This window comes from Balaenoptera physalus, assembly GCF_965194825.1.
Source record: "Balaenoptera physalus genome assembly, chromosome: 1".
NCBI classification, from domain to species: domain Eukaryota; kingdom Metazoa; phylum Chordata; class Mammalia; order Artiodactyla; family Balaenopteridae; genus Balaenoptera; species Balaenoptera physalus.
In genome coordinates, this window is record NC_138882.1 from 83,455,556 (window position 1) to 83,479,678 (window position 24,123).

The 24,123-nt window shown below is 47.4% G+C and overlaps 1 protein-coding gene across 2 annotated transcripts in view; it reads right to left on the minus strand.

The window, feature by feature from the left end:
- Positions 1-50: 50 nt before the first annotated feature.
- LOC309663305 (ephrin-A3) overlaps positions 51-24,123 on the minus strand; it is a 36,976-nt gene continuing 12,903 nt past the window's right edge. For both annotated transcript variants that reach the window (XR_014265181.1, XR_014265182.1), the window contains exons 6-7: positions 10,164-10,259; positions 51-6,349 (exon numbers count right to left, since the gene is read on the minus strand). The gene's annotated coding sequence lies outside the window, so the exon portion shown is untranslated. The remainder of the gene's footprint in view (positions 6,350-10,163; positions 10,260-24,123) is intronic.

Consider the following 24,123-nt stretch of genomic DNA (forward strand, 5'->3'; position numbering starts at 1 on the left):
CAAAGAAGTTAAATCTCAGGAGCAAGCACAATTCACAGTTCTTTTCCCCATGGCTCTGGAATTTTTTATGGTAAATATCTTTCAGAGGTTACAGTTTAATGCCCATGTTACGGCCAGCTCGGAATCCCTTACATTTGTGTAACATTTTACGCTCTTCCAGTGTTTTCAGCTGTGTATTTTATCACGTACTATTTCATCTTTATAGACTCCTACACATTTTGAGGTGGGCAAAAGCAGGAATTATGCCCCCACTGACTAGGTGAGGAAACTGAGGCTCGGAAAGATGATGGTATTCAGGACTCAGACGGTTAACCTCGGTGGGGCTTGGGTCCACAGCACCTTATTCCTTCCACACCTCACTGCCCAACTCTCCTGGGTATAAAGGAAAGACCTGGGCCCAAAGTGCTGAATTTGCTGTGGGCAAATGGGGGAGTGTGTATGGAGAAGGGAAAGGAAGGGGGTGGAGAGGGGGCAGTTCCTTCCCTCACCAGAGCCCTTGAGGGAGAGGGAGGAGAGGGGCTGGGGAGGTGGGAGGGGAGGGACCTGAGGGGGTTTGTGGGTCAGGTTTGTGAGATGCAGTCTTCCAGCGCTGAAGCCTGCCCTGGCCTGTCCCTGCAGGCAATAGATGTCCGGATAATGGCTTACTTTCCGCTTCACCAAACATTTTTTGAGGTCAGTTTGTTTACTAGGCACTCTGTTAGGCACTGCAGGGAAGGCCCGATAAGGCAACCTGTGAGCAAGAGAGAGAGTGGTGCTGTGAGAGCTGGGTCTGAGTCCCAGATATGGAAACTTGGGAAAGGCATTTTTCGTTGCAGAGCCTCCACTGTTTTCATCTGTAAGATGGGGGCAAGGCTACTTTCTTCCTGGAATTATTATATGGATCAAAGGAAATAGCAGCTGTGAGGGGCCTGGGGCTAAGCCTGGGGGAGAAGACTGTCAGTAAGGACTGGTGTGTATTTCTCTTTACCTGGGCTTGACCTCCTGGACTGACTGGGGGTAAATGTGCTGACACTGGGAATGAGGAGGGGGAGTCTTCAGGATACAGGGAAGGCGATGGAGGAGGAGCCTTAGGAACACAAATATTTGTTCCTCCACGTAGTACTTGATAAATGCCCCAGGGACAGGGCAGCCAAGAGCTCTGAGGTGCAGTGGGGGAAGAGATGAATGGGGGAAATCCTTTTGAGGGTTCCCCAGGTAGGGATGGTGGGTAAGGGCATTTCATGCCCAGAGGGAAGGTGCAGGCCTTTCTCCCCTGACCTGCAGGGGCGAGGGGAAGGAGATGGGGAGAGGATCTGTACCCCCTCCATGTTCCTTATTGCCCCCCTGGCTCCATCTAGTCCCCTCCATCACCCTCTCCATCCACTAACTGTGGGCCAGGCACTGCTGGGTCCTGGAGATCCCAAGCTGGGTCTTAAAGAGGAATAGGAATTGATGAAGTAAGGGGGGGTGGAAGGGCACACAGCATGAAAGGGCGACACAGCTTGGGGCTGGGCACAGGGAGGGGGCTGGAACCACGCAGAGAGGGAGGAGGGGCAGGAGTGTACAAATAGCTGGAATGCAGGCGGAATGTGGTAAATACCTCGGGGAGATGGGCTCCCAGTGCTTTGTGACTCGGAAGAAAGAGCTCCTGACGTGGGCACGAGTCCCCATGTGGGGAGGTGTTGGGATAGATATCCTGGAGGAGGCCCTTTGGAGATGTGGCTTACAGGGAAACTGCTTTTACATGGGCTGAGGACATTCCAGATTGGGCTGGAGCAGGCCAACCCAGAATGGCCTCAGAGACAAGCCGAGGGGGTTGTATTTCATTGGGGAACCCTAGGCTGAGGGGAGGCAGAGAGAGAGGGGAGGTTTGGAGACTTGAGAGTGGATAATGGGCAGGTTGCCCTGGGAATAATAACATTAGCTCGCGTTTATAGAACACGTTCTCCATTCCAGGCTCATTTGAAGCACTTTGTGTACATTAAGCACTTACTGTTCACAGTCACCATACGAGATAGGTAGTATTATCATCCTCAGTTTACAGATGAGCAAAGTGAAAGCACAGAGAAGTTCATAACTTCCCTGAGGTCACACAGCTGGTAAAGCTGTGAAGCTGGAATCTGAAACAAGGCTATCTGGCTCGAGGGTCCTGATTTAACCACTGCACCATACTATCCAGCTGTTCCTAGAAAGGAGCAACTAGTGCAAGCCACTGGGGGTGCAGAGTGATGCAAGGCCATTCTGGAGATGATCTCTACAGGATGCAGCAGCTGTTTGGATGTGGGAGAAAGATGGTGCTGTTAGTTGACCTTCTGGAACCCAGGTGGGAGGCAGGGCCATGAAAGCCTCCAGATAAAAGCCTTGCTCTCCCAGGCCTTTCTGCTAGAGCTCAGTCAGTCAGGTGCTTCCACCCAGGGCTCTTACTACAAAGGAAGGACTCAGAGATGTGGGGAGTTAGAATTCATTTCTCCCTAGACTCTTCCTGTGATCCTGGCTGAAGTTCTGGCTGCCCCATGCACCTTGGTCCTTGCCCATCTCCCAAGGCAGGTTCCCAGCCTTTCCATCTGTTGTGTGAACTACTGGAATTCCTTCCAATAAATCATTTTTCTGCTTTAAGTGACCTGGAGTCAGTTTCTGTCACTGGCAAGCCAGGACCTGGACGGGTACAGAGAGAGTCGGTGATGATACCAAGGTCTAAAGCCTGGGAGACCAGAAGGGTCAGTTGCAGATGTGTATTTTGGGGGAAGGACAGGGAGTTCTGTTTCAGCAGGTTAAGTTTAAAAGTGCTTGAAAAAGCCTGGAGAGGGCTTCCCTGGTGGCACAGTGGTTGAGAATCCGCCTGCCAATGCAGGGGACATGGGTTCGAGCCCTGGCCTGGGATGAGCCCACATGCTGCGGAGCAACTAAGCCCGTGTGCCACAACCACTGAGCCTGCGCTCTAGAGCCCGTGAGCCACAACTACTGAGCCTGTGTGCCACAACTACTGAAGCCCACGTGCCTAGAGCCCGTGCTCTGCAACAGGAGAAGCCACCACAATGAAAAGCCCACACACCTCAAAGAAGAGTAGCCCCCACTCGCCACAAATAGAGAAAACCCGCACGCAGCAACAAAGACCCAACGCAGCCAAAAATAAATAAATTAAAAAAAAAAAAAAAGAGTGCTTGAAAAAGCCTGGAGAGGGCTTCCCTGGTGGCGCAGTGGTTGAGAATCCATCTGTCAATGCAGGGGACACGGGTTCGAGCCCTGGTCCGGGAAGATCCCACATGCCGCGGAGCAACTAAGCCCGTGTGCCACAACTACTGAGTCCGTGCGCCACAACTACTGAGCCTGCACGCCACAGCTACTGAAGCCCACATGCCTAGAGCCCGTGCTCCACAACAAGAGAAGCCACCGCAATGAGAAGCCTACGCACCACAATGAAGAGTAGCCCCTGCTTGCCGCAACTAGAGAAAGCCTGCGCACAGCAACAAAGACCCAATGCAGCCAAAAATAAATAAATAAATAAATAAAATAAATTTATTTAAAAAAAAAAAGAAAAAGCCTGGAGAATGGGTTGAGAAGAAGTTTCTTCTTGGCCCCTGGGCCTGAGGACAGTGCTTTGAGTTAGAAGTGTGGAGATGGAGCAGAGAATTAGGGTTTGAGGTGCTGGAGCTGACATGAGAGAGTGGAGAGCTGGTTTGCAAACAGTGCCTGCAGGGAGGCAGGCAGGAATCATGAAAGAGTGAGGGGGCCCAGCTATATCTGTCAGGGAGGCAACATGCAGGCTTCAGGCAAGCATCCCATTGCTTTAGTCATCCCAGCAGAGGGAGAGCATCTTTACTGTTTCAGCAAGAGCCCAAGGAGAACTCGCACTGTCCTTCCTTGGACCACATGCCCATTCCCAGACCAATCCTTGTGGCCTGGGGCTGCTGTGCTGGCACTGGCCAGGCTCAGGACACTGGCTCACTACTGGACCTGGGAGGTGGACTGAGGATGAGGGGGGTCCCACAGGAAAACTGGACTTCTGTCCCCAGAAGGGGAAATGGAAGCTGGGCAAGCAAACAAGCAGATGTCAACTAAGGGAGCTTGGTAGCTTGAGAAGTTTGCCGAATGGAGGGAAGGATTCTTTTGGATGGAGAAATCTGGGCCCAGTTATAGGTTAAGAGGAGAAAACTACTGGAAAGAGTCTGGAGATACAGAGGGGAAACTGAGGAAGCAGGCCCCAGGAAGGACGTGTCGAGATGGGCTTCAGGCTGGAGGGTAGGAGTCCATCTTGGTGAAAGGAGGAGCAGCTGTTTCTGAGTGGAGGCAGGTAGGGAGATGATGGTGGGAGGAGGGCTGAGAGGTACTGGAAGGAAGTCACTAGAGAACCCGTTCCCAGGCCTCACCCAGGCTAAGAGCTTGGGCTTTGGAGACAGACTGCAGAGATTCAAATCCCAACTCCATCGCCTATTAGGATGTGACGCTGGGCAAATCCTATCCGGAGCCTCAGTTTTCTCATTTATGCAATGAAGATGAAAATAACAGGGCCCACCCAAAGGATCACGAAGAGGATTAAATGAGATAAGTACTTAGAAAAGCTGGCTAGTGTCTGGCATATGGAAAGACCTCAGGATTAGCTATTATGATGGTAATTATTATGATTTTTATTGCAGAGGGCTCACAGTAACAGTAATGAATTCCAATACAACTGGCTCTGGCTCCCACCTGCTGACATAGGACCTCCAGCCCCCTGCCAAGTCCCCCTCAAATATTGCTGATGGTCCCCATAGGGTGTCTCAAGTGGGTTCATCATCGTGTCTGTGCGCGCTGAGCGCTGCAGCTGTTCTGCTGGGTGCAGTGTTTTTCTGCTGGTGGGAGTGGGGCGGCAGGCATCTCCCTCTACTCTCCTGTGTGACCTCGGTCGGGGGAGGGGAGGAAGGTCCCTGAGAAAGGCCACTGGTGTCTCCACATGATGTGGTTTGGTGGGTCAGCTCTTCAGTTTTCATTTGCAGCTGCTTCTCTCTATGAGGCCTGACAGGCTTCCCCCGGGGCTGGGCTGAGGATGGGTGTGCATATTTGCCACCTTGCTGTACTGTACTGGGACCTCTAGTCCTCTCTGAGGATGGCAGCTTTGCCACGGAGCCTTTGGGGAGCTTCCACAGCGCCTCCGGCAAGGGCACTTCTGTGAGGTGTTCTCTCCTGGCTGCTTGGTGATTGCCAACCCCAGTGCACACACAAGGCTCAGGTGGGTGACCTGCCTCAGCCCCTCCTGCCACAGCAGCCCAGCTGAATCCCCAGCAGAAAGCTTGGGCAAAGAGACCGGCCTTGCCCCAGGCGAGGACAGCCAAGGATAATGGTGAGGGGCCAAGGACACAGCGGCCGATCACCAGCACCAGGCGGAGCCGGGCCCCTGGCAAGGCAGGTTGGGAGTGGGCCCTCTCTCCATCCCTGGGCTGTGCTCAGTCACCAAAGGCCCAAATCAGCCCTGAGGCCCCAAGGCCCTTATCAAAGCCAGTTATCCGCCTTCTGCCCCCACCCTTCTACCAGGCCAAGGACAGACCCAAGACCTCCCCCACTGCCTAGTCCCCATCTCTTCCCAGACTCCTGTTTCAGCAGAACTCTCTCCTCTTTCTTCTTCCAAAAAAGAAAAAGAAAAGAAAAAAAATCCCCTATGTCATTTGAAACACCTGGATCCTCTGTAGGAGTGGAGAAGGGCAGGGTACCAGCCAGCGACAGTGCCCCGCCAGAAGAGTTTAATTGATTTTAGGACCAGTAGCTCTAATCTCCAGGGACAGAAAACAGCTCAGTGGTTGCCTGGGATAGGGGGTGGGGATGGGGATGGGGGTACTGGCTGGAAGGGGGCGTGAAGGAACTCTCTTGGGAGATGGCAATATTCTTTATCTTGACAGGGGTGGTGATTACAGGGGTGAATACATTTGTCGAGAAAGTCGTCATGAACCTATACACTTAAAATGTGTGAATATTATTGTGTGCAAATTATATTTCTCTAAAGGCGATACAAAAAAAATACAGCTAACAAACAACAAAGGTTAACTGGAGACTCCAGTTTGTGAACCAGTGACAGGGACAGTGGATGAAGCAGCTGGGGTGGCTTCCTGAGGGTCCCCTGTGGGTAAAGGCACTGGGCCAGGGGCTGGGGCACTGAGAGGGGCCTGTCTCAGCCAGCATCCTCTGGGTGCCCCAGTCCCTGCTATGAGGTCCTTTCCTTTGCCCACAGCCAGGCTCGCTCTAGGAACTGTCCGATTCATGGCAGGAAACTATGTCCTTGAGAAGTTTCCTCATAGGTCCACCCGGAGCCTGATACATGGTTTTGTCCTGGGCTGCTTGTGTGGCTGGTGCTCTGAGGAACAAGGACTGCTCCTTCTCTCCCACTGGCTACCGGGAATGCCTATAAAATAAACATGACTGAAAAAGCCAGTGACCACAGTAGACACAGATGAAATGAAAAAAAAAAAAACAAAATCAAAATAAACAAAACCCCCAAACCCACCCTGAGCCTCACACAGAAAAACCAAGATCCCCGAGCTGGGTGGCATGTAGAGCAGGCCTGTTTGGGGTGATATTTATACAAGGGGCTTGGTTCCTCCCTCGGGCAAGTACAGCAAGTTGTAAAATTTGAAGGCACATTTTAAAATTGTTTAAAATCCTCCAAATGTGTTTCCTGTCTGGCACTGCGTATGGGGACTTGGTACTATGTGTGCATGTGTGGCCTGGAGTATGTGTTAATGAGGGAGTTTAGAAATAGTGATGCTGAGGAGACGACGAGAATCAGGGGCAAGAAAGGAGTCTTGTTGTTGGTCAGGGTGTGTGTTCCTCGTGTTGGAATGTGTGTAAAGGGCCGTGGGACCTGGGAAGGTGGTTTTGTCTGGGAAATTGGCATCTTTTTAAAAACCACCATACATATATACATCATTAGTTAAAGGCCTATAGGGGTAATCATGCAGGTATGTGATTTTTACTTCTAAAGCAAGTAGGTGTGATAATATTTGACAACATATAATAATTAGAATGTCGCAATACACATTTTGATCAATTAGATGATGATGATTAGTACTCCCACACATCATGGCCTTCTACCTTTGCTTAAGCTGTTTCCTCTGCCTGGATGCCTTCACCAGCTGTCAAAATCCTAGTCATCCTTCCCAGCTGGCTCAGTACCACCTCCCCACGGTGCGAATTAATCACTCCCTCTTCTGGGCCCCCATGACATTTTGTCTTTTACAATGTTTACTTTGTTCCTTCCTTTCTGAAATTTAGCTGAATAAGTGTCCGTTCCCCGTCACACATCCTTTGAGGACCAGAACCGACTTGGCTCTCAACGTCTTCCCTGCAGCTCTGTGCCCAGAGTGGGCTCTCAGTCAATGTTTGCTGAATTAAACTGTGTTTTTGTTTTTGTTCTTTTAAAGAGGGTTACTTTGCAGAAAATAAAGACTCTGCATTGGCACAGACCTAATTTGGTAAAAGCCATCACACCTTAAGATATTTTTATTTAATACTCTTTGAAGTTTGCCTCATTTAGAGTGTTGAGTGCGCTGAATTTGGAATTGGTGGAATTCAAAATCTAATTTGAAGAAAATGTGGTATTATGTTATTGTAGTTCTGATACATAATGTTTATCTTGTTAGGAAATCCTTTGTTTGGGGACAGCTTTTGTGGGAAGGCAAGATGGCCTGTGGTAAATTTGTCTTTATTATGAAATTTCCTGGCATCTGACTGATGAAGGATGGTGACACTCTGGCAACTGGGCACCATTCCCTGTAGTGGTTTCTGGGATGGATAACGGGGAACTCAAAACTGGGTATGGAAAAAACACTTGATTAGTGTGAATAATTGAAAGGCACCCCAAATGTAGCCTGGTTAAATAGAAATGTTAAAGGGAGTGGCAGTCTATAAGTCTAGCTATTGTATTCAGCTCTCAAAAAAAAAAAAAATTACAAAAAGCAAAAGATGAAGGCTCCTTGGTGTTCAGTAGTGAGGCTGTCTTGGAACAGAACTGGAACAGATGCCTGGGGTGGGCTCTCTCATGAAGGTGGGTATTCACGCTTTTTTTCCTTTGCTTCCTGGCCGCCCCCTGGGAAGATGTGGTGCCTGGGAAGAGACAGGTGCTTAGGAGCCAGGCAGATGGGGGTGGGGTGTGGGGTGGGGATTTAAGTGGTCTTGAGTCTCAGTTCTTGAGTCTTGAGTCTCAGTTCCCTCATCTGCAGAACGTAAGGAATAATAAATACCTTACAAGGGTTTGGGATACTCTTGTAAATTGCCCAGCACAACGCCTGACAGATGTAAGCGCACATGTGTGGTAGTTCTTCCACTTAGCTTGTGGGGGTCCCCCATCCTCTTCTCCCAGCCTGTCTATGCTACCCTTTCTTCCAGATTAGGCTTACCAGATTTAGCAGATAAAAACGGGGCATGCCCAATTTAATAGGAATTTCATATAAGCAATGAAGAATATTTTAGTATAAGTATTGTCCTATGGAATATTTGGGACATACGTATGCTAAAAAAGAGTATTCATTGCTTATCTGGAATTCCAATTCAACTGGGGGTTCTGTAGTTTATCTGACAGCTCTATGTCAAGGTGCATTTTCCTTTGTGAAGCCTCCTGGGTCAATTTAGTAAGCTCCACCCTCTGAACTCTTGTAACCCTTCATGACTTTGACACTTGCTTAACATCCAGGAAACAGCACCACTTTTACTTATCATGACCACTTGTTGAGCATCTATGGTGCACCAGGCATGTGGGGTTACACAACCTGCCATATTAGCCCTCACGCTAACCCCGCATGGCTGGAATTAGTGTCCTCAGAGGCCCGAGGGGCATCAGTACAGCCCAGCGGGCACACAGTGGCCTCATCCTTGAGACCCAAGTGTGCAGGACTGAACCCAAACCCCACACTTCTGCTTCCTAGGTCTCTGTCAGTGCCCGGCCCACAGTGGCAGGTGCCCACGCTTATTGTTACGGAGAGTGATGCTCCAAAGGAACAGCACCACTGTCAGAATTGATTTGGGGACGGAGGGGTTACGACCTGTTTCCTGAGTCCTAAAAACAGGATGGCAAAGACATGGGTTTTCAGACAAGAACAAGAAAGTTTCTAAACTTCTAGAAATTTCTAAAGTGCTGTTTGCTTTAGTGTGTAACTCTAGCATTGTTCCTTGCAGTACTGTGAAACTCATCCCTGAGCGAAGTCCTCTCTGACAACGCCTGTGATAGAGCATGTGTGGGACGCACAGTGTATACGTGGCATGTGATAGAGAGCTGGGGCTGGCCAGGACCGAGGACATCCGTACTCCTCTGGGAGTTTTTTTGGTTTAAGCTTGAGAAGCAACTGTAGGAAGCTATGGTCCTTTTTGGAAAAGGTGTTAGGCATAACTAAGCAGCCATTTCCGATATCCAATCTCCATGGGTTTTCTTCTCCCAGATGCAGAGGATCTGGGAGTGTGGGTGAGCGGTAGATAGGTTTATGATCACCAAATGGAAATGCAGCTCCTTCTGTGGTTTGGACCTCAATTACCATATTAATGTTACTTCCTTGTTTGTGCTTCGAAGTTAGACAAATGCACCATGGTCAAGCACATTTCGTTCCCAGGATAGAAGGAAGTGACTGATGAGCATGAAGGGTTATAGCTGTGAATATACCTGAGCTAGGGGGTGGACCTTCACCCCAATAGGCTGGCTGCCTCTTTTTTCTCATTACCCCTTTTACTATTTTTTTTTTTTTCAATATTTATTTATTTTATTTTTGGCTGCTTTGGGCCTTCGCTGCCGTGCGCAGGCTTTCTCTAGCTGCGGTGAGTGGGGGCTACTCTTCGTTGTGGTGCACGGGCTTCTCATTGCGGTGACTTCTCTTGTTGCGGAGCACGGGCTCTAGGCGCATGGGCTTCAGTAGCTGTGGCACATGAGCTCAGTAGCTGTGGCGCACGGGCTTCGTTGCTCCACGGCATGTGGGATCTTCCCGGACCAGGGCTCGAACCCGTGTCCCCTGCATTGTCAGGCAGATTCCTAAGCACTGCGCCACCAGGGAAGTCCCACCCCTTTTACTATTTTTATTCCCATTCTAGTTTATATGAATTCTGGGGAGTTGGTTTTATAAGGGGGTGGGGAGAGTGAAGGAACTAGCCTCTCCTAATGATAACCAAGGAGTAGGTATCATCTCCATCCCACAGTGGGGATGGAGGGGTTTAAAAGCCTTTCCAGGCTTGCAAACCTGAAAATCGTGGAGCTGGGGCCTGAACTCAGGTCTGTCTGACTTTGAATCCTCAGCTTTTTCCGTGCTGATGCACAAATTCTGCCCTTTTAAAGACTTGGGGAAACAGGAGGGGTTAATCACACATGTCTATTTCTTAAAACTACACTAGAATGACTGTGAATCATTATATAATAATAATATAGCTCCTCCAAAGATGAGAGGTTTAACACATTTTGGAAGACGGGCAGCAGGTTGGGGAGTGGAAACTGATTTTTTGAGAAAGGAAGAAGCTCTAAGTTGGGTGCCTGCAGAATGGACTCTTGCCAAAGGATTTTGGAAGAGTAGGGCATCTCTCAAGGCAAGATCTGGCCCAGGGCTGGAAATGGAGATGGGGTTAGGAAAGGGGGGTCTGGGGCAGTTAGGCCCCCAGGACTTTCCCGGATCCCCAGAAGTGAAGCAATTACACCCCTGTAAACCCTACCCCATAGGAAACCTCCCCACTGCCCTGAGTGAATGAACGCCCTAAGAGATCTCATCAGGCTCCCGGCTCATACGTGCGCCGTGGCATGCGAGATCTTAGTTCCCAGACCAAGGATTGAACCCCCTGGCCCCCGGCAGTGAAACCCCGGGGTTTATATCTAAGCCATCCCTTGCCCTAAACATCACACTCACAGATCTACTGCTTATGTGACATCTCCACCAGGAAGTCTAATTGGCATCCCACACTCTTGGGATGGCCAAAATGCACTCTTGATTTCCACCCCCAAACCCATTCCTCCCGCTAGTGACTCCCACCTCAGCAAATGGCACCACCTAATTGCCAAGAAAAACCAAAACAAAACAGAGCAAAATGGGAGTCATCCTTGACTGTCCTATCTCTCAACCGTCATCCAGTCCTCATCACATCTTGTCAGGTCTGCCTTCCGGTACATCCTGAAGCTGACCCCAGCTTACCACCTCCACCTCGACCACTTGGGCCGAGCCACCATCACCTCCCCTCACCTGGATCTAGGCAACAGCTTTCCCTCCAGTCTCCCAGCTTCCACTCTCACCCCTATAATCCTATTCTTTACAAGATAGCCAAGAGATCCTTTTAAGTGTAAATTTTATCCTGGGCTCCCCTGGCCAAACCCTCCAGTGGCTCCCAGTCACACAATGGAATTCAGGTGCTCACTGTGGTCTACCAAGCCCTTCATTATCTGGCCCCTGGCTCCCTCCCCCACCTTATCTCAAACCATTTTTCTCCTTACTTACCCCTGTCCAGCCACACCGGCCTTCTTGATGCTCTTTGACCTCCCCAGCTTGCTTTAGCCTCAGAGAATTTGCACTTTGAACGTCAGGCTGCAAAACTTTTCCCCAAGATATACACTTAGTCAGTCACATGTCCCCTGCATTGAGAGGTCTTTTCTGATGACTCCAGCTCGCAAGAACTTGCACGAGGAAGGTCACATGCATGCACTCCTGTTCCTCGTCATCTTCTTTTTTTTGACATAATACAAAAGATGTTTATTTCTTACTCATATAAAGTCCAAAACAGACATCGGATCGGCAGGTGACTCTCCTCCAAGTGAAGATTTGGAACTTCCTTTATCTTGCGATTCTGTTATCTTCAAACTGTGGCATCCCAGGTCACCATGCTTATTATCACTGGTAAAGAGAAGGCTCCACTGGATGAATACAAGGTGAACATGGCATGATTGTTATTCCCACTCCATCTGAGGCCTTGCCAGCTTCATCAGTGGTCCTGAGGTCTCAGCTTCAGTCTCTGGAGCAAGCTGGAAGTCCCAACCATCCCATCCTCGTTGCCAAACTGTCCCCTCTTCCTCTTCTTATTTTGCTTTACTTTTCCTCATAGCACTTGTCATTACCTGACATTTATATTCACACATATATATATATATTTATATTTAAAATAGATTTTATGTATTTATTAAATATGTATATATTCTTTTCTGTTTATTTTATGTTTCTTCCCAGTAGATTTTAAGCTTCATGTGGCAAGGACTCTGTTCCTTACTGTAGAGAATAATGCCAGGAAGATAGTAGGATTTGAAAAAATAATCTAGCCCCAGGAACACCAGGCAAAAATAGGTAAAAGGAGTATAGATAAAAATAATCTGTGTGCTGAATGATGAAATTCCTGCCCCCTTCCCTACCTGCTTCCTGAAATCTAGGGCTGCACTCCCAGGAACAAGATTAGAGGACTCTTTTCTAGATAAAGTCCCAGAGAATGGTCCCAAAGAAAAGGTTAACCTTTAGAAAAGATGAGAAAGCCTCTAGATGTACTTTTTTTCCTCCCTTCTTCTTTCTATCCTTCACTTCTTCCAACCTTCACTCCTTCCAATTTTCCCTCTGTTTCTTTCTCCCTTCCTTCCTTCCACAAATATTTGTTGAGCATCTACTATGTGCCAGACAATCTTCTAGGTGCTTGGGCTCTATCTGTAAACAAAACTGAGGTAGATCTTTGCCTCGAAGAGCTAGTATTCTATCAGAGTACAGTCACAAACCCAGCTTGTACATACAATTACCCAACAGCTTTTTTTGTGCCTCATGCTGAAGTATGAATGGATAGCCAAGGATCAACAGGCATTTGAGGAAGGCTCCAATGGGAAAAAGACAGAGATAAAGCACATAGAGAGAAAGAAATCACAAAGAAAATAGGAATAATGCAGGGAGTAGAAGAAATCTTTAAAAAAAATGGTAACTGATATTTTTAGAGAGGTAAGAGGATTCATGAAATAAAAAGATTATGTTAAAAAGCAATTAGACATTTAATTAATCAGAAATTAGACATACGTTAGTAAAAACAATTAACCAAAGGAATGAAAAGTTTAGCTGAGGAAATCTCTAAGAAAGTAGAAGAAAACAAAGTGTTGGGGAATAGGGGAGGAAATATAAAAATTAGAGAAACAACCCAGGAGATTGAACATCCAACTAATAAGAGAAAGGAGATGGGAGGAAATTATCAAAGAAATAATACTAGAGGGCTTCCCTGGTGGCACAGTGGTTGAGAATCTGCCTGCCAATGCAGGGGACATAGGTTCGAGCCCTGGTCTGGGAAGATCCCACATGCCGCAGAGCAACTAAGCCCATGTGCCACAACTACTGAGCCTGTGCTCTAGAGCCTGTGAGCCACAACTACTGAGCCTGAGTGCCACAACTACTGAGTCTGTGCTCTAGAACCCGTGAGCCACAACTACTGAAGACTGTGCACCTAGAGTCTGTGCTCCGCAACAAGAGAAGCCACCCGGGCATGGCAAGGAAGAGTAGTCCCCTCTCACTGCAACTAGAGAAAGCCCCGTGTGCAGCAATGAAGACCCAATGCAGCCAAAAATAAAATAAGATAAATACACTTAAAAAAAAAAGAAATAATACTAGAAACTTTCTAAGAACCAAAATTTTAGAATGAGAATGATAAAGATTTGCATTCACACAAAGGATCAGGAATTGGTTCAGTCTTAGACTTCTCAGTAGCAATGCTAGAAACTAGGAGACCTTGATGTCCTGAGGGAAAATGTTTTCCAACCTATGATTCTACCCCAACCAAAGTAGCAGTTAAGGATGGGGTTAGGATAAAGAGCACTGCAAGTCACTCAAACACACAAAAGAAAGCAAATGTTTCTCAGGAAGTTCTTGGAAATATGTCCACAAAGGTGAAGTAAACACAGAGAGAATGGGACATGGGATCCAGGAAACAGGGCTCTAACACAGGATAAAGGAGAAGGGAATTCCCAGACTGTTGATGAAGAGGAGCTCCAAGGTGGCAGCTGTGCAACAGAACTAAAGACAAACCAACACAGATTAGAGCAAAGGAGTGAATGACTCCAGGAAGACTGTCTCCAAGAAAAAGGGCACTGCCAAGCTATTGATGAGTTTGACCACATTGAGAGGAAGGATCCATCAGAGAGTTTGGGGATAAATTAGTAATCAGGGGGCTTCCCTGGTGGCACAGTGGTTGAGAATCTGCCTGCTAATGCAGGGGACACGGGTTCGAGCCCTGGTCTGGGAGGATCCCACATGCCGCGGAGCAACTAGACCCGTGAGCCACAACTACTGAGCCTGCGCGTCTGCAGCCTGTGCTCCGCAACAAGAGAGGCCACGATAGTGAGAGGCCCGCACACCATGATGAAGAGTGGTCCCCGCTTGCCGCAACTAGAGAAAGCCCTCACACAGAAACGAAGACCCAACACAGCCAAAAAATAAAAAAAACAAAAAACAAAACAAAAAAACCCCCCAACAAATTAGTAATCAGGAAAAGAAAACAAAAATAAATAAATAAAATAGTCCAGGAAATATTTTAAATTTAAATTCATTTTTGAATTGGTAATACATTCACATGGTTGAAACATCAAAATGATATAAAAAGCAAAATAATTGACTCCATGTACCCTGCCTTCTCCCAAATAGGCAGCCATATTATGTTAGTTTCTTATGGACACTTCCAATGATTTTTTTTTTTTTAAATTGTGGTAAAACACACATAACAAAATTTACCACCATAACATTTTTTTTTTTTTTTGTCCGCACTGCACCGCATGTGGGATCCTAGTTCCCCAACCAGGGATCAAACCAGTACCCCCTGCACTGAAGCGCAGAGTCTTAATCACTGGGCCGCCAGAGAAGTCCCCCATCATAATCGTTTTTAAGTGTACAGTTCAGTAGTGTTAACTATATTCACATTGTTACATTCCAGTGTTTTTTCCATAAGGTATGAGTAAATATGAATATACTATCTCATTTTAAAAAATATTCTATATACATTGTTCTACACTTTGCTGTTTTCGTTTTCCATTATATCGTGTAGATCTTTCCACGGAGAGTTTCCTCATTCTTTTGTCAAGTGGCTTAGTGTTCCACTGTATGGATGTACAGTAGTTTATTAGACCAGCTCTCTATAGAAAGACACTTTTTTCCCCAATACTTTACTGTTGTAAATGAATGCCACAGTGAATAACTGTATACATACTTTGTTTCAAATGTCTGCAGACATAGCTGCAGGACAAATTTCCTGAAGTGGGACTGCTGGGTTAAAGGGTAAATGCATTTGTAATTTTGCTTGATATCTCCAAATCCCGCTCCATGTGAGTTACACTGTTTTGCCTTCCCACTGGCAATATATGAAAACGCCTGTTCCCTGAAGCCTCATCAACAGACTGTGTTATAAACTTTTGGATTTTTGCCAAGCTGATAAATGAGAAATGCTACCTCAATGTAGTTTTAATTTTCATTTATCTTATGTATGAGATTGAGCAACTTTTTAAACATTTAAGAGCCATTTGCCTTTCTTTTCTGTGAAATATTCATGTTCTTTGGCCATTTCTCTATTGGGTTGTTGGTCTTTCCAGATAATTATTAACTACAAAGAAAATTAAAAGTTTTTGAAGAAAATTCTAGAATGGATCATAGTATATTACAAGGCTCAATTCTGAATAATTATTACAGTTTCATAACTATCTAAATGCTAAATATTGAATTTACCAAAAATTTGGATTTGACTGTATTGGGAAGGTAGAAGCAAAGTGTGTGTGTTTGTGCATTGAGGGGTAGAACATAGAGAACTAAATACCTTCCATAAGAGGAAGTCATAGATAAAGTCTAAAATAAAAAAAAAAAGAAAGAAAGAAATAACAAACAGCAGTACCAGCTAAATCAGATTGTTTAGAAATATGAAGGTAAATATCAGAAGAAGCAACTAGAAAGTTTGAGTGTGGTTGCTTCTGGGAATGGGGATTGGGAGTTGGGGAAGGATGTGGCAGGGGCTATTGTTTTTCATCAAAGTTATTTAGTCCTATTTGACTTTCTAAACTATGTAATGCATTCCTGTGATAAAACAAAATTAATTATATACAATTAAAAGGGGGTGGTATATACATTACAATATAAAGCTTCCCCCTTTTCAATAGAGGGATATAAAGGTATGTGATACACAGGAGTGTTTATGCTAGTTATTGCAGCCAGAAAGGGTTAAAAGACTGAAGAAGACCCAACAGGTCTTTTTTTTTTAAATTAATTAATTAATTAATTAATTAATTAATTAATTAATTATTTTTGGCTGCATTGGGTCCTCATTGCTGCGCACGGGCTTTCTCTAGTTGCGTAGAGTGGGGGCTACTCTTCGTTGCGGTGCACGGGTTTCTCATTGCGGTATCTTCCCTCGTTGCGGAGCATGGGCTCTAGGCACACGGGCTTCAGTAGTTGTGGCACGCAGGCTCAGTAGTTGTGGCGCACGGGCTTAGTTGCTCCGCGGCATGTGGCATCTTCCCAGACCAGGCCTCGAACCCGTGTCCCCTGCATTGGCAGGAGGATTCTTAACCACTGCACCACCATGGAAGTCCCAAGGGCTTTTTAAAAAGCAAACAAAGTCATGTTTGCAGGAAAGTCTCTTCCAGTCGTAGGCCAACTTCTGATTCTGTCCATGATGGAGTAATAGGGACCATCCTCTACCCTCCTGCATTAAACAACTGAACAAATGGACAGACTCTATGAAACAATGATATTCAGACATTGGACAACAGGCAGAACAGAACAGCGAGCCCTGAGAGGGAGGAAACAAATGAAGTGAGCTCTAAATTTCCCAAGATTACTGCCTGAAGAGAATTTCCAGGCCATGGTGTAGAGAGGGGCACCCAGGCTGAGCCCGGTGATCTCCTGGAGTTGAGGAGAGGGAGCTGGGAGTCTGGGGAGGCCGAGGTGGGCAGTTCACAGGTCAGGGCACTGAAGAGGAGAGAGTTGCATGGAGAGAGAATTCTGGAGATCTGCAGAGCATCCCCTCCAGGTCTTCAGTTGTGTGCTGAGCAGTGTACACATGTAGGGGAAGAACCATAGGAAAGGAGGCGTTCCTCAGAGCTTAGACGACTCCAGGAATACTTTGTGTTCCTGTTACCAAACCAAACTTGGGTCTGCTTGCCCGCTCGAAGTAAAGCCAATCTATTGACACCAAGTTGTGGTGAAGGAAGGTGGAGGTTTTATTGCAGGGCGCCAAGCAAGGAGTCCAGGCAGCTAGTTCTTAAAAGACCTGACCTCCTGGGTGGCATTCAGAGAAAGGTTTTCAAAGACAGGGTGAGGGAGGGGGATTGTAGGGTATGTGATCAGCTGGTGGACATTCTTCTGATTGGTTGGTGGTGAGGTAATCCAGAGTCAACATCATCAACCTTCTGGTTCCAACCAGTCTGGGGCAGCATACAATTAACTTCTTCCACCTGTGGGCATTTCATTATCTACAAAACAGCTCAAAGGGTACGGCTCAGAGTATTGTCTGTAGCCCTTGAGGAGGAACTAAAGGTCCTTGACTTTATTTAATGGTTAAACTATTATTATTTTGTCTTACTTGACTGTTTTCCTTTGTTTCTACATTTCCTCACTTCTCTGATTAAATTTATTCTTTGGAACTCGGGGAAGGCCTAGGAGTCTGAAGTTTTTCTACAAACAAGAGGCAGGTGGAGGACATGGTGGGGGTCTGTCCTGGGAAGGCCCCAGAGGGTCCTGCTCAGTTATAGTTCCACCAGCCAAAGTGGAAAGACCTCCTAACAGTTATCACTCTGTGCCAGTTATTAATTTATTGCCTCTCAGCTCTAAATTGATTCCTCAGGGGCTTCCTTGATGGCGCAGTGGTTAAGAATTCGCCTGCCAATGCAGGGGACACGAGTTCTAGCCCTGGTCCGGGAAGATCCCACATGCTGCGGAGCAACTAAGCCCGTGAGCCACAACTATTGAGCCTGTGCTCTAGAACCCGTGCTCCACAACAAGAGAAGCCACCTCAATGAGAAGCCCACGCACCACAACGAAGAGTAGCCCCTGCTTGCTGCAACTAGAGAAAGCCCACACGCAGCAATGAAGACCCAACGCAGCCAAAAATAAATAAATAAATTAAATTTAATTAAAAAAAAATTGATTCCTCATTGCCTGCTCTGTGAAAATGGAGATGAACTCTTTAAATATTTTTTGTTATTATTATTTTTTTAATAATTCAAAGCCTGTTATTAAGACAATGGCTTTGACTTTAATTTTTATTTATTTATTTATTTTTATTTTATGGCTGTGTTGGGTCTTCGTTTCTGTGTGAGGGCCTTCCCTAGTTGCGGCAAATGGGGGCCACTCCTCATCGCGGTGTGCGGGCCTCTCACCATCGCGGCCTCTCTTGTTGCGGAGCACGGGCTCCAGACGTGCAGGCTCAGTAGTTGTGGCTCACGGGCCTAGTTGCTCCGCGGCATGTGGGATCCTCCCAGACCAGGGCTCGAACCCGTGTCCCCTGCATTGGCAGGCAGATTCTCAACCACTGTGCCACCGGGGAAGCCCTATTTTTTGTTATTTTAAAATTATTTTTTCTTCCAGTTTTATTGAGATATAATTGACATACAGCACTGTATAAGTTTAAGGTATACAGCATAATGATTTGACTTACATACATTATGAAATGATTGCCACAGTAAGTTTAGTGAACATCGATCATCTCATATAGATACAAACTAAAAGAAAAAGAATAAATATTTTTCCTTGTGATGAGAACTCTTAGGATTTACTCTCTTAACAACTTTCACGTATAACACACAGCAGTGTTAATTAGATTAATCATGTTCTACATTACATCCTTAGGACTTATTTATCTTATAACTGGAAGTTTGTAACTTTTGACTGCCTTCATCCAATTCCCCCTCCCCTCACCCCTACCTCTGGTAACCAAAAATCTGATCTCTTTTTCTACTAGTTTGTTTGTTTGTTTTTGAAGTATATTGACCTACAACACTAAGTTAGTTCCTGGTACATAATACAGCGATTTTATATTTCTATACAGTACAAAATGATCACCACTAAACATGATGGGCATGATTTTAGGCTTTGTTAAAGGAGGATGCTGCAGAGACATTGCAGGGGGAAGAAGTTTTCCTTCTGGATTCTGGTGTGCTCTCTCCACAGGTTTCTGTAGCATACACAGCTTCTCAGATGCAGCTGGGGGAGGGCTCGTCCTTCTCAGCCCTAGAAGTAGTGGCTGCTCTTCATATCTGCTATTCTTATGTGCCTTTAGAGTTCTGTTTATTTCTTACTGACCAATCTCTTGTTACGGTTAATAATTCTTTTTTTTTTAAAAAAAATTATTTATTTATTTTTGGCTGCGTCAGGTCTTAGTTGCGGCATGCGGGATCTTTCATCGCAGCGCACGGGCTCTTCATTGCCATGCGCAGGCTTCTCTCTAGTTGTGGTGCGAGCTCCAGAGCACGTGGGCTCAGTAGCTGTGGTGCGCGGACTTAGTTGCCCTGCAGCATGTGGGATCCTAGCTCCCTGACCAGGGATCGAACCAGTGTCCCCTGCATTGGAAGGTGGATTCTTAACCACTGGACCACCAGGGAAGTTCCAATAATTCTTTATATTAAACTTTCCCTGTTCCTGGCTGATACATGGGCATCAAGTAGCATCCTCAGAAGAGTATTGCCTCAGTGACCAGACCAAATTAGCCCTAAATGAAAGGCTGTTTTGGTCTTGCCAAATGGCACTTAAAAGCAAGTTTTAAAAGATCAATCTGTTTCCAAGTAACTCAACTGTGTCCCTGAACAAGGCTCAAAAATATTCAAAGCAATTAAAAAAAAAAAGGCCAGCACCAAACAACATAAAATTCACAGGGTCTGGCATCCAACCAATAACTACCACACGTGAAAAAAAGCAGGAAAATACGACCCAAAATGAGAAAAATCAACCAATCAAAACAGATCCAGAAATGACACAGATGATAGAATTAGTAGACAAAGGATTTTAAATAGCTATTATTAAATATATTCCATATGTTCGGGAAGATAAAGAAACACAGGAACATGATAAGGATAGATGTGAAAGATATAAAATAAGACATCAATTGAACTTCTAGAATTGAAAATTACAATTTTCAATTGTAATTGCCTGGGATGAAAAATATACTGGATGGGATTAAAAGCAGATTAGACACTGCAGAAAACAACTGGGTGAACTTGAAGATTTAGCAATAGAAAGTAGCTAAAATGAAACACAGAGAGAAAAAAAAAGAAGAAAAAGAAGGAGAGGAGGAGGATGTAGTAGTAGTAGTAGCAGTAATCAGTGAGCTCTGGAATCATATCAAGCAGCATATATACCTGTTTGGAGAACCAGAAAGGTGGGGAGAGGGGTGACAGAAAAATATGTGAAGAAATAATGGCCAAAAGACTTTGTGTTTTTGATAAAAACTATAAACGTATATATCCAAGAAGCTCAACAAACCCACAAGAAATATGAAAGCACATCATAATCTGCCTTAATCACTGCTGAACATCAGTGATGAACAGGAAATCTTAAGAGCAGCCAGAGCAAAAAACATGTTAAGTAAAGAGGAAAAAGAGAAGCAGACTTCTCGTCAGAAACAATGCAAGCCTGAAGACAGTGGAGCAACGCCTTTAAAGTACTAAAAGATAAAGCTGTCAACCTAGAATTCAGTGGAGATGTCTTTCTAAACTGAAGATGAAATAGAGATGCTTCAGACATTCAAAAGCTGAAGGAATTCATCACCAGCAGACCTGCACTATAAGAAAAGATTTAGGGCTTCCCTGGTGGTGCAATGGTTGAGAATCTGCCTGCCAATGCAGGGAACACGGGTTCGAGCCCTGGTCTGGGAAGATCCTACATTGCCGCGGAGCAACTAGGCCTGTGAGCCACAATTACTAGCCTGCGCGTCTGGAGCCTGTGCTCCGCAACAAGAGAGGCCGCAATAGTGAGAGGCCCGCGCACCGCGCTGAAGAGTGGCCCCCACTTGTCGCAACTAGAGAAAGCCCTCGCACAGAAACGAAGACCCAACACAGCCATAAATAAATAAATAATTTTTTTAAAAAAGCGCAATATGTATTTTTCTTTAAAAAAAAAAAAAAAAGAAAAGATTTAAAGTCCTTCAAGCAGAAGAAAAATGATACCAGATGGAAATCTCCATCTACACAAAGGAATGAAGAGCACCAGAAATGGTGAATATATGGGTAAATATAAAGACTATTTTCTTATTTTAAAATTCTCTTTAAATGATAGTGGAGGGATTGAAACAATAATGTGTGTGGAATTTATGGGATATATAGAAATAAAATGCAGGACAACAATAGCACAGAGGCTAGGAGGTGGGAAATAGACAAAGTAAGGTGCTTACACTATAAGTGGTATAATATTACTTGAATAAGATAGTCTATGATAAATTAAAGATACATTTTGTAATCTTATGGAACCACACACACACACACACACACACACACACACACACACACACACCTTTAAAAGTATAGCTTAATAAGATAATAAAGGAGACTAAAAATGAAGTCACGGTCACAAGCATCCACAGGGGCATGTTGGCTGCCCGCTCTGCAGACTGAGCGCTTGGGTTGGGTTCCTCAGGCCAGAAGGGTGGGAGGGGGCGCAGGGGGGGTGTCCCACAGAGCCTCCAGGTGTTTAGGACAGAATAAGTACTGTCAGAAAAGCGCTTCCTCTCCTGCCACCTCCTGGCAGTAAATCCAGCCTATTTTTAACTCAGGCCTCTGCTTAAGCGCTCTTGGCTACAAGAGAACCTGCCGCTTCTGAGGCCCCGGGCGGCCACAGTCTCCCTGGCTTCCCCGCTGTCTCCAGCGCTGGGAGGCTCACGGGCTGCTCCGATGCTCCCAGCTGCCCAGCCACCTGTCCCAGGAGAAGAAGCTCCTTCGCTGCGGGTGTCACAGCGAACACCCACGCACGACAGGCGGCCCCTCAGCCCGGGCGCAGATGTGCGAGAGAACCTCTAGGGGGCGCCATGCACGCAGAGACTGTGGGAGCGGCGCCGGCAGGGTAGTCCCGGGAGGGAATGGGACCGCAGACTCGTGCCCGAGGGGGTGGTGGTGGTGTGTGTGTGCATGAAGGTGCACTGTGTGAAAAGGGTGTGCTCTGCTGCGAGTGTGAATGTTTTTGTGACTGCTTATGCTATGAAACATAAACATAACAGCCTCTGCCCTTTTGGTCAGCCGCCCCCTCTGCCGGGCCTGTCTTCCCTCCTAGTGCGCCAGCCAACTCCCACACGCTAGCTGGCAATCTACCACCCATCCCTCAAGCCTCTCATCTCTCCAGAAGCCTTCCCTGACGGCCCTGCCCACAGGCCCAGCCAAGTGGCCCTTTCCCTCTGGGTTGTACACCCAGGGCTTAGCATAGGGCCTGGGGTGTGCTTAGCCCTCAAGGAGTGAAGAATGCTCCCAAGGCGCGTTGTGAGCTCTTTCTAGGGGTCAGACCAGGTGCTGGCAGGCCTAGAAGAGCCCCCAGGTGACAGGCCTCGGGACACAGAGGGGTGCCAGGATCACCCTCCAGGCCCAGGGCAGGGTCTGGGGGGTCTGTGCCCAGAGTGGGCTGTGCTGGTGCCCGGGGTGGTAGGTATGGGGACATGGCCCACAGAGAGCGGGGCAGGCTGTGTTGGTCTCTCCCCGCGTCCCTACCCCAGGCTCAGGGTCTGGTGCGTGTGTGTGAAGTGTCCGTGGTGTGCAGAGAGGGGTCCCTTTCATTGTTGTCTCCTTATTGATCAGCGTACGGCAGGAGTGGGAGGGTTGTTCAGGGCCCCTGGGAGGAACTGCGGTGGGCATCTGTGTCTAATGCCGGTGTGGACTCATGTCTCCGTGTATGTATGGACGTGGGTGAGAAGCCCCTGCCTCGCCCTGTGTCTGTGAGTGTGTCTGGGCATATCCTTGGGGTCCTAGGAACCTGTAGGTTCCAGAGGGTGTGAATGTGGCACTGCTCTCTCCCACACCCCACCCTCTCCCTCCCCTAGATTTTCCCGGACTCCAGACTTTGTCCAGCCGGTTTGGCTGCTGCCCTTCCCTGCACGAAACACTGTTTGCTTAGTTGGGACTGTCAGCATGGTCTGTGTTGGCAACTGTCATCTGTCGGATGCCAGTCCTCAAGTGTGTCACCCTGTGTGACCCTGGGTGCAAGTGTGGCTTGGGTGCCTATGAGCCCCTCCACCTGTGTGTGGGCTCTCGTTTGTTGAGTGTGTTAGACAGTGTGACCTTCCTGTGCGTGTCTGGTGCCCGTGAAGGGTAGGAGTGTGGCTTTGAAGTGTGTTGAGCATGCACGCCGGAATATGTGTGGAAGTGGCGAAGTGGTGTGTGTCAGGGGCCTGCCCGCGGGGCGGCTGCAGGGGCGGGGGGCGCCGGTGGGCCTGTGCTGCCTGAGCTGCTCCCTTGGCCGAGGGAGGACCCTTCCACTTCAGCTGTGTAAACAAAGCCCCTGCCTTCCTTTCTGAGGCCCCTTCAGGGTTGTCATTCTCCCCCCCCCACCCCATCTCAGAGCAGGGAATTTGATTGAATGCGTGGGGTTGCAAGGTTGTGAGGTTATATGACCGGGTGTGAACTGAAGTGTGCAAAATTGTGCGTGAGCGCGAATGTGAAGCCGAAGCGTCCCCTGGCCAACACCAGCCTCTCAGGGGCAGGTTGGGGGACCCCAAGCCACTTGAGTTGAGCTCTCGCAGGTCCCCAGGCCGGTTCGTCCACCCTCTTTTGGCCAGGCTTGGCGACAGCCCTGTAATTAACCCTGGCCAGGTGCTGTGGTGAAAGCAAGAGTGTGACGCTGACCCTCTGGAGGAGGGGCTGTATCTGCCCCCACGCCCCCCAACCTCTGTTTAAGCCAGAGGCCAGGCCTCCCCGGCTCAGATCTCAGGCCAGCATCGCTGGGTTCTGCTTGCAGCTGCTCTTCCTGCTCTGGACCCAAAGTGTCCTGGCTGGCCTGGCCCCAGCGCATCTGGGCCGTTCCCTGTGTCAGCACCACACTTGCCAGTGTGTCATCCAGGGGCTGAGCTACCCAGCCTATGTGTCCCCACCACTTCCCACCTCTGTCCCTCATGCTAGCCCTCGCCCCCCCCACCCAGCTCATGTGCTTCATCCACACCTGTGTCCCCCCATCCAAGTCCATGTCTCCTGGTCCTAGCTCATGTCCCTCCATTTCCATCTCTGTCCCATCCCAGCCCATGGCACCACCACATCTAACCCAAGAC